The following is a 15722-nucleotide window of genomic DNA, read 5'->3' as shown; positions in this document are numbered from 1 at the left end:
AGGCTTATCAAATCATTGCTTTTCACAACAACTCAGTCATAAAAATTGAGCTACAGAAACTAAATATAATGTGGTTCAATAGAATGACGTATGAAGAGAGAGAAAAAGGAGAAGCTGAACAGAAAGAAATTTTACAAGATAAATGAAACAATACAATACAATACAATACAATACAATACAATACAATACAATACAATAGCAGAGTTAGAAGGTACCTTGGAGGTCTTCTAGTCCAACCCCTTGCCTAGGCAGGAAACCCTATACCATCTCAGACAAATGGTTCTCCAACATCTTCTTAAAGACTTCCAGTGTTGGGGCAGAACAAACACAACAAACACTGCAGAGTTCAAGAGAAAAAAATCAGGCAACTGTCCATTTACTTGCAAGTGATCATATCCTGTGAAATACGATGGGATATACTAAGTTTGAAATATTTTCATGTTCTTAAACTAATGTTTTTTTAGCTTCCATTTTCCCATCGCTACACCTGGCAATGTAATTATTTCGCATAGAAATCAAATAAGCAAAGGAATTGGAATGTATGAAATTATTGGGAACATATTGTATGTATTTTATTTGAGAGAAATTTCATCTTAATTTCCCCTTTGCCGGCTCCTTATAAAGCAGGGGTGTCAAACTCACGGCATCACAGCAGCATCACATCACATATTGGGATGCATCTGGCCTGCGGGCTGAGAATTTGACAGCCCTGTTATAAAGGCTCTGTCCTGATGGGGAAGTTCAAATATATTCAAAATAACATTCCTTTCTCAGAGAGTCAAGGACATCTTGCCTTGTACCTGGAGGGGTATGACTGGGAGGCATCTCCAGTTGGGACAGTGCCTCATTGGGCCCATTGATGGACAGGTTGGTGCTTGATAGGGACATGGGTTTTCATTTGGGTGGGGAAAACCTGGAGATTTGGGTTTTCCCATATGTGCCAATATGACACTTCTAATAAAATGGAACTTTGAGGAACTTCAAGCCTTGGAGTCTTCTTTTATTGGGAATGTTACTTGGAACCCTGACAATCTATTTAGACTTCAAAATATCTAAACATTTGAAAAGAATGTTATTGAAAATATTTTATGTGTCTTTTTCTTGATTTTCTTAAATAAGTCAGCCAGCAAATTCCCACAATTCCATGTTAATGTATTCAGCTATTAGGGCAGGGGTTGGGCTTAAGTTATTGAATGCTAAGAGCTGAGAAATAATGTCTGAACATTGCCTTCTTGCCAGTTGGAGCATTAAACTCAGTTTTCTGTAGCCTGATTCTAGGCACAATTTTAGCCACTGGATGCTTCAAAGTGGAATATTATAACAGTATATGTTTGTATTGATTAATTATTTCAACTGAAAGTGGGATTTAATTTCTAAAAAGGGTAATAGAATTTTAGGGACAAAAAGCCTTCTAGTTGAAGATGTTTTAAATATTTTAGGTAGGATACAAACAAGGTGACAAAAAGAAATTCATCAAGCAGATACAACAAAAATGACTTCAACTTTCTTTTAGTGTACAGATATTAACAATACAACCACTTCTTCCTAAATTTAAAGAGATAACACCAACTATAAAATATCTTAAAATACTCTTAGATTACATACTAAACACCAATATTCATTAAAAAATTTCCTCTTAACTTCATGTTAAACACAGTAAGATATCAGATGTAAACAACCTTTTTTTAAATAAAAAAAACTACAGTATTTCTCTAGTCAAGTCCAATTACTAAATTATGTTTTCTACCATTATTTTATCTAAAAAAAAACCCTTATCAACCTAAATGGAGCATGATTAATTTGTGGACTAAATACAATTCTTTTACACAATTCTGTTAGAAATAGATACTTTGTGTTTATTATTTATCGAAAAAATGATTACAAGCTATTACAAAAGCTTTACAGGTAGTGAGACCATTTCTTTCCCAAAATAGCATATTAGCTACAGGGATCTCTTTGAGCCTGAATATGCTGCGACAACAGTCCAGAGTTATGTGAGTAGCGTTTTGAAGTATGTGCTTTCTAGCTGCAGTGGTTTTCTTGCTCTTCAAACAACGAACTGAGGATGGTTATACAAGAGCTGCAATGCAGTAGTAGGTGCAGCATCAGCTGGCAATGTTTCCATATGTTGGCATTTTAGTAATTTGACTCTAAGATTTTCTTTTCAATCATTCTATCTACCTATTTATCAATCAAACAGAAGCTAATATGGTTTACACATCCTCTATAACAGCCACAGTGGTGCACTGGTTAAGCACAATACTGCGGGCTACTTCTGCTAACTGCTGGTTGCCAGCAGTTTGGCAGTTCAAATCTCACCAGGCTCAAGTTTGACTCATCCTTACATCATTCTAAGGTGGGTAAAATGAGGACCCAAATTGTTTGGGGCAATATAATGACTCTGTAAACTGCTTAGAGAGGGCTGTAAAGCACTGTAAGGCAGTATATAAGTGTAAGTGCTGCGGCTATTGTTCTTCCCTCAGATGATAGAGAGACTTGTTCCATTACAATACCTACTTGAATATTAGCGAATCAGCACACACTCTGTTTTCTTATATATTCCACATCAAGTATTCTGTAGTCTTAATTTGTGGTGATTCTTTTAAAAGAGTCACCTTTTCCTATTTATTTTTTTTGCTACAATGTTGACTTCACTTGCTGTCACTAACCTTTCAACTCATGCCAGTGAATGAATGGGATACTGGATTATTTTCCTTCTTGGTTCCTCAACAGTATTCTTGAAACCTTGCAAGAAATTTTCTTGATGGCACTTGTTTATGGCAGGAGGATAAGTCAACACTTGTGCATTGGTTTTTTTGAAAGGATTTATCTAGTCTCTGACCCAATGCTTCTTAATTTACCCAACCTAGGTTCCCTGGAAAGAAAACATGGAATCAGGTTTTATGGACTTAACTTCATTCATCCACAAGAGCACTTAACTTGTTCTTAATTTTGCTGGAGTTGTTGTTTCTGTTGTTGTTGTTGTTGTTGTTGTTATTATTATTATTATTAGTAGTAGTAGTAGTAGTAGTAGTAGTAGTAGTAGTAGTAGTAGTAGAAGAAGAAGAATATACTTTATTCATTAAACATGAAACTCAGCCAACTGAACATTCAAAAATGCATTACAAATACCAGTGACTGGTGCTAATGGTTGATATGGTTTGCTGCCAGTGTCTGAGGTATCAACCAAGTATCTTCTTCAAATATAAGATGTTCTGAGTAGCACAGTTTTTTGCAGTTCCGCTGATGTTATTGCAGGAAGCTGCAATTTGTTGGTGTATCTTGTAAAATTCTTGTACATGGTCCCAAGTGCCCCGATGACAATGGGTATCTGTATTACTTGCTTCATCCAGAGCCGTGTAGTTTTGATGTCCAGGTCGTTATATTTCATTATTTTTTCAAGTTCTTTTTCTTCAACTCTGGCATCTCCAGGGACAGCGATATCAATAAACTGTACACTTCGGCCCTCTACAACCATGATATCTGGCATATTGTGCTCCAAATGACGATCTGTTTGTATTTGAAAGTCCCACAAGATCTTCACCTTCTCATTTTTGATAACCTTTTCCACTTTATGTTTCTATGACTTTCTGGATACAGGTAAATCATATTTTTTACATAATGACCAGTGGATTAATTTAGCAACTCGGTCATGTCTAGCTTTGTAATCGTTTGTACAATTTTGTTGCATTCACATATTAAATATGAAACAGTTTCGACTTTGTTATTGCAAAGTCAGCAGTTTGGGTTGTCAGTGGATTTTTGTATCTTTGCATTCATGGCATTAGTTTGTAGTGCTTTTTCTTGAGCAGCCAGTATTAAATCTTCTGTTTCTTTCTTGATAGTTCCCATCTTAAGCCATGTCCATGTCAAGTTGTCATCACATTTTCCTTCAATGTTTTTCAAGTGCTGTCCATGCAAAGCTTTGGTTTTCCATCTATTTAATCTGTCATCCAGCTGTTTTTCCTTATATTCTGCCTTTGTTTCCGTTATTTTTATGCTGTTCTCCGTTTTCACAGCCTGCAGCAATTTTTCTGTACTTTGGTTCACATAATCATTCAAACTTCATTTTTCTTCTTCTACAGTTTGATGAATTTGCAATAGCTCCCTGCCCCCTATTTTTCTTGGCAGGTACAACCTGTCGATATCACTTCGTGGATGTAAAGCATGGTACATATTCAAAAGTTTGCATGTTTTCCAGTCCAAGTTTTCCAGTTCAGCCAGAGTCCAGTCGATGATTCCAGCTGAGTAGCGTATCACTGGAACTGCCCATGTATTAATGGCTTTAATTATGTTTCCAGCATTCAGTTTTGATTTTAATATTTTGCGGACCCTCCTGATGTATTCCTTTTGTGTTGACTCTTTGACTTTTTCATTCAAGATGTTATCTGCTTCCAATATGCCTAGGTACTTGTAACCATCATTCTTTGCTAATCCTTTCACTATATTTCCATTTCCCAGTTCTATTCCTTCTGTTTTTTCCATTTTTCCTCATCGCATGGATAATATAGCACATTTTTCAAGCCCAAAGTTCATTTTGATGTCACTGCTGAATAGTTGAACTGTGTTAAGTATTGAATTAAGTTCAGTGGGGCTTTTCGCATACATTTTTAAGTCACCCATGAATAGTAGATGGTTTATCTTGCCATGTTGGCTTGAGATTTAGTATCCCAGTTTTGTGTTTCATAGGAGTATTGTCAGTGGAATTAATGCAATGTTGAACAGTAGTGGTGAAAGTGAATCCCCTTGGAAGATTCCTCGTCTGATGTTGACATCACCAATGTTCTCCACATTTGTTGTTAGAACTGTTTTCCATTTTTGCATATTTGCTTTCAAAAATTTACAGATATTTTTGCTGACTCCAAAGTTTTCCAGACAAGTGTTAATCCAGCTGTGGGGTAATGGGTCAAATGCCTTCTTGTAATCAATCCATGCTATATTTAAATTTGTTTTTCTTCTTTTTGCATTTTTAGTACCATTTTGTCTATGAGCAGCTGATCTTTTGTTCTTCTTGATTTTTTATAATTTCCTTTTTGTTCTACTGAATACAAACTGTTTTCCATCAGATGATTGAATACTGAATTTGCCAGTATCCTTGTAAAAAATTTGAACGTTGTTGGCAGACAAGTAATTGGGCGATAGTTGCTTGGTTCTGTGGCTTTTTCTGGATCTTTCATTATCAAGTATGTTCAGCCAGCTGTTAACCATTCTTTGCTTGTTGCATTTTGAAGCATTTGATCAAATTGAGTGGCCATGCAATGATTGAGGCTTGTCAGGTGTTTTAGCCAGTATCCATGCAGTTCATCCAGGCCAGGTGCTTGACCTTCTTTGCTTGATTATTATTATGTGGTTAATCTTTGGTGAGATTCACAGCCTTTGGGGCTGGTTGATAGCTCAACAGCTCGAGTCCTAACCAAGGACCTAGAAACTGTTAAGGTAACATCGGAGGATATAAGCTGTTCCAAGTAGGGTGGTTTTTTGTAGAATCAGAATGTTCAAGTCTGATAAATTTAAAATTTCCAAATAGTGAGGTAGTCCTTTAGGTATTGCTCCAAGGGCTCCAATTACAATTGGGACAACACACGATTTCTTTTTCCATAGTCACTCAACTTCAATTTGCAAATCCTGGTACTTTGTGGGTTTTTTCTTGCTGTTTATCTTCAATTCGTGCATCTCCAGGTATTGCAATGTCAATGAACCATACTTTTTTATTTTCAACTATTGTTATGTCAGGTGTGTTGTGGGCCAAGTGCCTGTCAGTCTGAATTCTGAAGTCCCACAAGATCTCATTCTCTAAAACCTTCTGAACCTGATATTCCTAGTGGTTTTTGCTGTACTCAAATCCAAACTTTTGGCACAATTTCCAGTGAATGATCTTAGCAACACGGTCATGGCATGGTAGGTAGTCAGTTTGTGAAATTTTGCTGCACCCACTGATCAAGTTGTCGACTGTCTCGTCTTTCTCATTACAGAGGTGACATTTGCTGTTGGTGGTAACATGTTGAATTTTTGCCTACATTCAGTTTGTGGCTAAGGCTTGTTCTTGAGTTGCCAAAATAAAGCCTTCTGTTTCTTTTTTCAGTGCTCCTGATCTTAACCAGTTCCAAGTTAGCTTTTGGTCAGCTTTGCCTTCAATATTTTTCAAGTATTGGCTATGCATAGCTTTATTTTTCCAATTTTCAGCTCGCTTCTCATTATTATTTATCATTATATTATCTATTATTATTTTATCTAGTATTATTATTATTATATCCATTATTATTATTTTTATTATTGTTGTATTCGCAGCATAGTATTTGATTTTCTGATGTTTTTTATGATAATATGTCTCCTATGCTCTCGCTCTCTCAAGGAATTACAATAATTTTATCATCTGCAATGTTGAATACAGCCATGGAAATTGTAAATGTTATTCTGTCATGGTTTTCACAGTACATTTTCTGTTATAGTTCTCAGTACTCTCAAATTAACAAAGCTGCAAAGTCAGAAAGGGAATTATAGTGTCCCATGAGGATTAAATTCTGAAGCATCAGTGGCTCTTTGCTGTTCCCTTTCAAAGGAGAGAGAAGTCTACTGCTTATAATGCATGCTTTGTATTACAGCACTTCCTTCATCACACTAAGGAGAATCTATCATTATACATAGTACTGCAGACCTGAAAATACATTAGGGTTTGCAATGTACTTAGTTGCTCACACCTTGTAAGTCTGTAATAAATTCCTACACTAAAATACTGTGTTTCTACAAATCAGCTGTTTTACTGCAATAGATTTTCACATTCTGTCATTTCAGAAAAGTTCTATAGCATTTTCTGCAGCTGATACTCTATACAATGTGTCAATTAGAAAAATACCAGCTGAGAATGGTGCAAATATATGTTTTCTATCTGATTTGTCAGGGGATTTTACAGGACGTCTTTAAAATGTCAGAGACAAACTGTCATGTAAATTAGAGGGCTCTCATCTATTACGGACTTTTTAAATCATGTCAGGAAGACAAAATCTGCTCCAAAATACCTTTCAAGAAAGCAGTTACTGTCTAGAAGGTAGGGCTCAAGCAATACTTAGTCTTGTATATAAAATACTCCACCATAAAATGTTAGATTCATTCTTATTTAAGCCAGGGAGCCTTTGTATTCAGTGTACTATTACCAACTGAGACAAAACGATTCTACATTAAAACTGTCAGAAAAAGCCAAAATACATTGTTATTTGTCCACAAATATCTATGACACTTGAATGTGTAGAAAATTGCTACCATGAACTGAGAATTAGCAAAGAGAAATAACTGAAAAACATTTCTGATGTTAAGTCAAGTAAGTTTATTACAGTCAAAGACCAGTGACATTTCTGATGTGTGACTGCAACAATATAATACAATATATTCTGATTATGCTGAGAAGTAAATACATCTCCATCTAGCTTGCCTTGTCTTATCTCAGTTACTATCTGAGCAAACTGCATTTGGAGAGGTGGGTAAATTCAACCAGAAGCAAGAGTGTATAATAAGTACAGAAACATTAATCAATGCAAATTTCTATAACTAAACCAGGCATAGACTTGTATAATATAAAGGAAAGGACTCTATGTAGTACAGTATTGAGATAAAATAAAATCAAAATCAGTGATCAGGACCTTGGACAGTTCATTAGTTTCTAACCCTCAGCTAAGAGGCTCTACTTCAGCAGCTTTCACAGCCTATTTAAAAATTTGCACATTGAGGACTGAATCCCCACTGACAAGTTACAGGTTTTATTTAATAGTTACTAACATGTGAGGATGCTGCCTGTTATATTGAAAAATAGTTCTCAGAAGCCACCCAGTCTAATAAATCTCTATATTTCAGTCTTGCAAAATTTATAAAAACAATAAAGACTAAATAGACTATATATACTACACACAATAAAGACTACTCACTATTCTATCCTTACTGGAAGTTTAAACATGAAACGACCCAGTTCATATTAATATTACTCTGCACAAACATGAACAAGTATTTAGAAAAGATCACATTGCAATTGCTGAAATACAAATACTGACTTTTTTTTATCCTTAATCTTTTTTTCCCCACTGAGGTAATTTTTCTCACTATTGTTATTGTATAGTGCAGAAAAATGTCCATGCAACAAAATCTTATAAAGGTTGAAAGAAAGCACAGAGATGCACATACATTTTTTTGTTCTAAACATATAATGTAACAAAGTTGTTACAACACTGCCAGAGAATTATTATTGTGACTAACTATGCAAAATTCAATGAAAAATTATATTTAATGTGCATTTTTAAAAAGTAAACAGTGGCCCATAACTTATTATTGAATAAATATCTTTTTTGAGGAAAATGAACTATGTAACTTCGTCAGCTCAGCATTTTCCCTTAATAACAATATAAAACTATGGACAAGTATAGCATACTTGTGGACAGTTTTTATATAAAAAATTAATCAAGAGAATTATTATAGTGCAATTTGGACACTAGTTACAATAAATTGTGAATGGCATGGCTCATAATGGAAGAATAACCTATTTCCTAGCTAATTTTGAGGTAAATATTGTGGTGTATTCACAATAAAAATATTCCTGATAAATAAGTACAAGATCACAATTCTTAAACTTAATATGTTCTTTCCTTTTATTTCTTTAAAAAACACAAATTAGTTACAGTAATAACGGTATCATTCTTTTTCCTTTTCTTTACAATGATTCTTTAAAAAATATTTTCTTTATGAACAGTTTTCTCAGCTTATTTTTATTTTATTTTATTTTATTTAATACCAGGTAGTCAACCTGCTCCCTACCGCCCACTAGTGGGCATTCCAGCTTTCATGGTGGGTGGTAGGGGTTTGCTGTAACTCTGCTTTATAAATTTTATAAAGTAAAGTTACTTCCCTATTTTATAAATCACCATTACTGTGGAACCGGTGGGCGGTTAGAAAATTTTACTACTAACAGAGATACAAAAGTGGGCAGTAGGTATAAAAAGGTTGACTACCCCTGATATAGATGATTTATAAAGCTCTAAGTAGCAACTCTGAATGCCTTAAAGAAAGCACACACAAACAATATGGAATTACCACAACACAATCTCATTCAAATAATTTCTCTTCAACCAATGTTCTGGCCCAATGTCCAGGACAAAACTAGGCCTTATGGAAGGTAACAAAATTAAGGCCATCTAATTGTCAGAAATTCTGCTAGATGACATAGATTCATAGAGGGGCCTAAAGTATACCTGCTGTGCCATATCTCATGGGATGAGCAGAGATAATCAGAGAAAAGCAATCCTACAAATAACACAGCCTTTTCTTGTAAAGGAATTTGTAAGATTTCAACACTCTGAACTACACATATGTTACTTATACCTGATCACCCAAATATCTCTTGCACATGCTCTTTTTAATCATCACCATGCTTTCTTAATGTTGACTTTCATAGGAAGTTATCATGTGAATAGGATGGACAACATTTGCAATAGGCTGAGGAGAATATTTAAAAGAAACTCATCCTCTGAATTATAACTTTGCTAGAGAAAGAAAGGAAGAGCAATGTATTTTCCCCTTCTTTTTGGTTCTTTTTTCTCCCTTCCATTTTCTTCTATTAGAAAACATTCACAGTAGTTCCAGGATTACCATACTTCCTCCACCCACATCAGAGACTTTTTCTTTTAATATGCATTTTTCAATGCAAATGTCTTTCAATCCATCTAAGATATGAATCTGGATTGCCCAAATGCTGAAACCTCAGCTCAGAAATATCTAGTGTGGCTCAAAGGAGACATATAAATTAACCATTTTCCCCTTTCAAAGGAAGTTCTTTATCTCCACTCTTGAAAGGGGAATCGGCTCTAGTGAAATGTTAGTACTCATCTCGTTATTTTGGGAAATACATTCAAGAAGAAATTAAGCCTATTCCTATCCATGAAAAAAACATTTCCTTATTATATGACTTCATTATATTTTTCCAAGATATAGTTAACAGAATAAAATAAAAAGACAACCAAATAATGTGTCCTTTTTTGTACAATATGAGATGCTAATGAGTTGTAATAAAGAAGGTCTGATTACAAAAGATTTTTAAAAATTATCTTTGTTGAGCAGGGAGCAGTATACAATAGTATGCAGAAAATTATTAAAGTACTAAAAATGTTTAGCTGGGTATGGAAAGTTTCATTAAAAGTTACATTTTCTCAGTTCCATTGGAATTTAATAAGCAATAATGTATTCATCATCATAGAATTTAATTTTGTAGGTTATGAAAGAAATAATTAAAACATATCAAGCTATTTTATATTTTATCTGTCTTCCAAAGTATCATTCATAATCCTTTGGAGGAAGGTTTCTTTAGTGCATATTAGCAATCATAAATCTAGAATGCAGAGTATGAAAACTGATTAGAAACAACAACCTATAGTCAACTTTCAGAAAACATCCATCCATCCATCCATCCATCAATATCAAGTGTGTAATCAGAATCTTCAGAAAATGAGAAATCTACTAAGATCACAATCCCTAGCAATCATCCATGGAGGTGGAAGGTAATACAATTGCATTTCAAAATGAATTTTCACTCAATCAGTTGGCTAATAAACCCCATATTGCTGTTCAGACTTTTAAAGAATCTCATTAACTTTATTTCCCTGGATTCTGAAACCTTTTGGGGCCCATTCTACTCTACCTGTTCCAGAATTGCAAAGGTAAATTCCAAAAGTTGCCAGAAACAGATATTGTTTATTGCTAATCTTACACTACTATTCCTGTATTGATTCAAATGATAGATGCATTTATTAAAATAGCAGACATTTTTTAAACTGATCCAAACTGAAACTGGTGTCAAATCCATTTAAGGATAATCAATTCCATAATTATACTGAAACCACTAAATTACACATGTGTGCACTTGAAAGATATAACTGAGCAAGATATATTATAAATAAAATATCTAAAGTAGTTTCTTTAGATATGGATATATGAATGTCGTTAAACCTCACCCTTTGGGAAGAGGCAAATACTGTCAAAATGAATATTATTCCCAGATTAATTTATATTTTGAGAGGAATTCCTGTTCATATCTCTAGAAAATATTTTCAGAAAATAAATTATTTCATGAGGTTTTTCAATTCAAAAATATTGTATTAAGTATGCAGATATCAATAAATGAGAGACAATTTTGGTTGGCACCGAGGTACAGTGGTTAGGGTGCAGTACTGCAGGCCACTTCAGCTGACTGTTATCTGCAGTTCAGCGGTTCTAATCTCACTGGCTCAAGTTGACTCAGCCTTCCATCCTTCCGAGGTGGGGGAAATGAGGACCCAGACTGTGGGGGCGATATGCTGACTCTGTAAACCGCTTAGAGAGGGCTGAAAGCCCTATGAAGTGGTATATAAGTCTAACTGCTATTGCTATTGCTATTGGTTTTCTGAATCTGGAGTTCAATCATCAAAATTTACTATTGTTACGCATCAAGTTATGGAAGTCAATCACTGGCATTAAGTTTCCAATTTGGGCAACTTTGGAATATACTTATATACATCCTTAGTTGGGTTATGGACAGTATTATGATGTAAATACAATAGTACTCTAGTACCTCTTAAAACAATTATATCAGTTAGAAAGCTACAGAATGTCTAATAAAAGATTTTATTTCCCCATAGAGCTCAATTAACTCTATGGGGAAATCCAGCATAAAAACTGGGGAAAATGTTGATATGGATAAAAGCAGGGATATTGACTTTGAACCAATTGATAGATAATGATGACACATATTTAACAAACACCATGCTGAGAGCTGAGATACACTCAGTGGCAAGAACATTTGTTAACAACATTTGGACCAGCAGCATTTTTAACTTCTGAGACACACAAAATGCTAGAACAACTTGGTGAATCTTTTGAAACTAAAACTATATATCTTCCTTGGATGCAACCATTTGCTATCCTAACTCATAGAAATCCCATCAATCTCTTGAGGAAGGCATAATGACAATACAGATGCATTCATCTCAAAGCAAGGGAATTAAACAAAAGATAATGTGTCAGTTTTGCATCAGCAATCTCTTGCAAAAGCAGGAGTCAGAAGTATCCTAAACATTTCATCTATCGGGCATTGCATAAACTCTTAAGAACATTTGAGTAACTTTATTAATCTGATATTCTTATAATTCAGTCACCAATCATATTGATGTAAAACAATGTAGCTACAAATCAGTACAGATATTGCTCTTATCAATTGTCCTCAAGAAGAATTCAACATAATAAAAAGCTAGGAAATTCTGGTTATTATTACTTGAAATAAATTCCACTCCCTTTTATGAATTTTTAATAACAATATAGCTATTTTAAATGTTTTCTTGTTTTGTTTTGTCCTTTTTAACAAGAGAATGTTAAAAAAATCTGTAAAAAAGTTTTTATAGAGAATTGACTATGTATAAAACATTATTTAATCAATAGGACTTGGAATGTGCTCACCCTCTTATAATGAGACAAATGGAAATATGCAGTCTCTTGGGGTTTTAATAGCAATAGTAATAGCACTTCACCTTATATACCGATTCATAGTGCTTTTATAGTCCTCTCTAAGTGGTTTACAGAGTCAGTGTATTGCCCCCAACAACCTGGGTCCTCATTTCACCCACCTTGAAAGGATGGAAGACTGAGTCAACCTTGAGCCTGGTGAGACTCGATCCACCAAATTGCAGGTAGTAGGCAGTCAGCAGAAATAGCCAGTAGTGGCATTCTAACCACTATGCCACCATGACTCATTTAAAGATGATAATCAACACTTTCAGATGTTGGAAGTGCTCGAAGATAACTATATAGCCAGTGCAGCATTAACCTTTAAAAACAAAACAAAACAAATGCATTTGACAATAATTTAAAATTATCCAGTTAGAGTTTAAAATTAGTTTTTTTCTTTATGGTTCTACATATATTATTCATTTATAAGAGTTATATGCTGCCCTTGGTCAGATGTGTTTACTTTTCCTTTAAATCTGTTAGGTATGAATTATATGAGAAAATAATGTAAGCCTCAAACTTGCATTGAACTAAAAAAATGTGATTCAAATTCGTGAAGTAGAATGTCTTTCTCTTGAATTTACTCAGATAGTTTTCAAAATTGGCAATCCATTCAGATTTCATGTTCTTTGAGTAAATATTGTAAATGCCATTTCAGCCACAGAAATATTAGCAATCATCTTATATTTCTTCATTGTTCTGCGAAAAACAAGGACAAGGTGTTTCCTAACAAGAATCAATTCCATCTGCAATCCATTTACTCTAAGCTGAAATGCTTTGATTTAAAGTTACTTGGTTCTTTGGCTCCAATGACAGAGGCAGCTGATCAGATTCAATTTACAGTCACTACTTTATAAATGCATATGGGATAAATTACCAATAGTGCTTGAGACTGGAGTATTCATTTATGTGAATACATTTTGAAATTATCTATAGATCACACTGAAAATAGCATTTTGCAGAATGGTACCAATCAGTTTTTGGCTCACTGTGGAAGTCAGCTGGTGGTTTAGTAAAAATATAATGAGACAATAGAAATGTCAGAACATGATTAACACTGTAATATTCTTTTAATGCATTTCATAAGCACTGACATCAGCACCTAATTGCAATATCATTTAGATAAATACAATTGTTCAAGTACATTTAAAGAATGAAGTCTGTGTTCTATAAATGAAGAACTAGGTCACCAGCTCTGCACTGAGGTATTTTAAAGCTCCAGTGTGAAGTCCATGTTATTTGCTGAAGCTTTTAATTATTGCACAAAAAAAGCCAAACTCTCGGTGTTAAGTAATGCTGACAGGAAATCCCTGTACAGTATCTGGATTTTTATTTTTATTTCAGGGGGAAAAATAGCTGTTATTTCAAATTAGGAAATTTATCTATGGAAAGGAATATGTGGAAAAATGGATGGATAATTAAATGCAGAGAAGAGCAACAAGGATGATTAGGGGACTGGAGGCTAAAACATATGAAGAACGGTTGCAGAAATTGAGTATGTCTAGTTTAATGAAAAGAAGAACTAGGGGAGACATGACAGCAATGTTCCAATATTCCAGAGGTTGCTACAAAGAAGAGGGAGTCAAGCACCTGAAGATAGGACAAGAAGCAATGGGTGGAAACTAATGAAGGAGAGAAGCAACTTAGAACTGAGGGGAAATTTCCTGACATAGAACAATTAATCAGTGGAAGAACCTGCCTTGTGAATGCCCCAACACTGGAAGTCTTTAAAAGAAGATGTTGTATAGCCATTTGTCTGAAATGGTATAGGGTTTCCTGCCTAGGCAGGGGGTTGAACTAGAAGACCTTCAAGGTCCCTTCCAATTCTGTTATTGTATTGTATTGTATGTAATGCTGATTATGTTTTTAAAAAACCTCAAGGTGCTTATCTTTGGTTATTGGAAAACCTGGAACAGCTAATCAAGTGAAATTTAAACTGATTGACACTTTAGCTCATGCATCTTCAGGACTAATATAATGAAATTTAGAAGGAATCTTTGACTGAAAATAAAATATTGAACATAGAACATAATTTATATTCGGGGGGGAGAGCAGCTTTAATTGAGTGGTTAGAGCTACCATATTGATTTTTTAAAATAATCCCCCCCTCCTAGGGAACTAGAGTTATGCTTATTTTAAGATTCTGTGGAATAATAAATGCAATAAGAACCATTTAATTCAGGGATAGTCTCAAGCCCACAATCCAAATATCAAGGAAAATGTTGTGCCCAAGCACCTTGTATTCTTGTGTATGTCACTCAAATCTTTTTCATCGATTCTTCCTGCTTAGCCTGAATTGCTCTTTTTCCTGTTAATGACTGTACCCATTTATTTCACAGTCATTGATAGCCAAAATCTTAAGAGCCAAACCAGTTTTTTATATAAACCTTTATATGCCACTTTGAAAAGGAAAGAACCTACATGTTGCGCCAGTTATTCCCCAAACGTGCATGAAAATTAGTGAAGACATTACCTTCAATAACTCATTCAGTACAATCTGGCTTAATAAAAGAATGCCAAGCCTTTAATAACTTGGGGATATTTTAGTAGTGTATACTGTTAGATGCAGAAAAAGCCTTTGATGTGGTGCAAATTTGAAAAAACTTATAATTTTTTTAAAAAAATGATGTCCAGTAAATTTTTGGAATAAATATATATTATTCTAACCTTTCAGGTTTAAGTAATCATTAATGGATCTTAATTTCTGAATTTAATCAACAAAACGCCTCTAAATTTGGACTTGAAGGAGGTGTTTTTTATGCACACATTTGTACCTCAGACAATGGCACACATAAGCATTGCAAAGGATATGCCTGTTTTAATGTTTCAAGAGAAGTATTTTCTTGCAGGCACGCACTTTGTAAATGTCTCGTTCAAATGCTTTGCAATGTCCTAAATTCAGCCATTAGACACATAGATGTTCAAAAAATAGTAACTTCTATTCCCAAACAAGCATGACAAGGAATGAGTCAAGATGTTTTGAATGGTTTGCTGCATCCAAGCACAGCAGATGGTAGCTGCCTTTTAGATAAATGTCTTCTGGCCAAAAGAATCAATAATACACTTTTCCCAGGAGGAGGAAACATAATTCAATTTGTGGACTAACATCTAATTATTTTTAGATACTAATGATTATGATATTGTTCATGAGTATGGATTTGTTGAACTGATCGCTGTCTAATGGAAGCAAATTGATGATCACAATTCATAGA

General features: G+C 34.3%; 1 long non-coding RNA gene across 1 annotated transcript in view; it reads right to left on the bottom strand.

The window, feature by feature from the left end:
* Positions 1 to 257: 257 nt before the first annotated feature.
* LOC148047972 (uncharacterized) overlaps positions 258 to 15722 on the bottom strand; it is a 44365-nt gene continuing 28900 nt past the window's right edge. Inside the window, exon 3 of the long non-coding RNA XR_015695771.1 lies at positions 258 to 337. This is a non-coding gene — a long non-coding RNA (uncharacterized LOC148047972). The remainder of the gene's footprint in view (positions 338 to 15722) is intronic.

Source organism: Thamnophis sirtalis, unplaced genomic scaffold, assembly GCF_051295495.1.
Source record: "Thamnophis sirtalis isolate CommonGarterSnake01/CBP01778 unplaced genomic scaffold, rThaSir2_p1.2 scaffold_3, whole genome shotgun sequence".
In the NCBI taxonomy this organism is placed as follows: domain Eukaryota; kingdom Metazoa; phylum Chordata; class Lepidosauria; order Squamata; family Natricidae; genus Thamnophis; species Thamnophis sirtalis.
The sequence above is the reverse complement of the archived record's forward strand: the minus strand, read 5'-3'. Positions and strand labels throughout refer to the sequence as shown.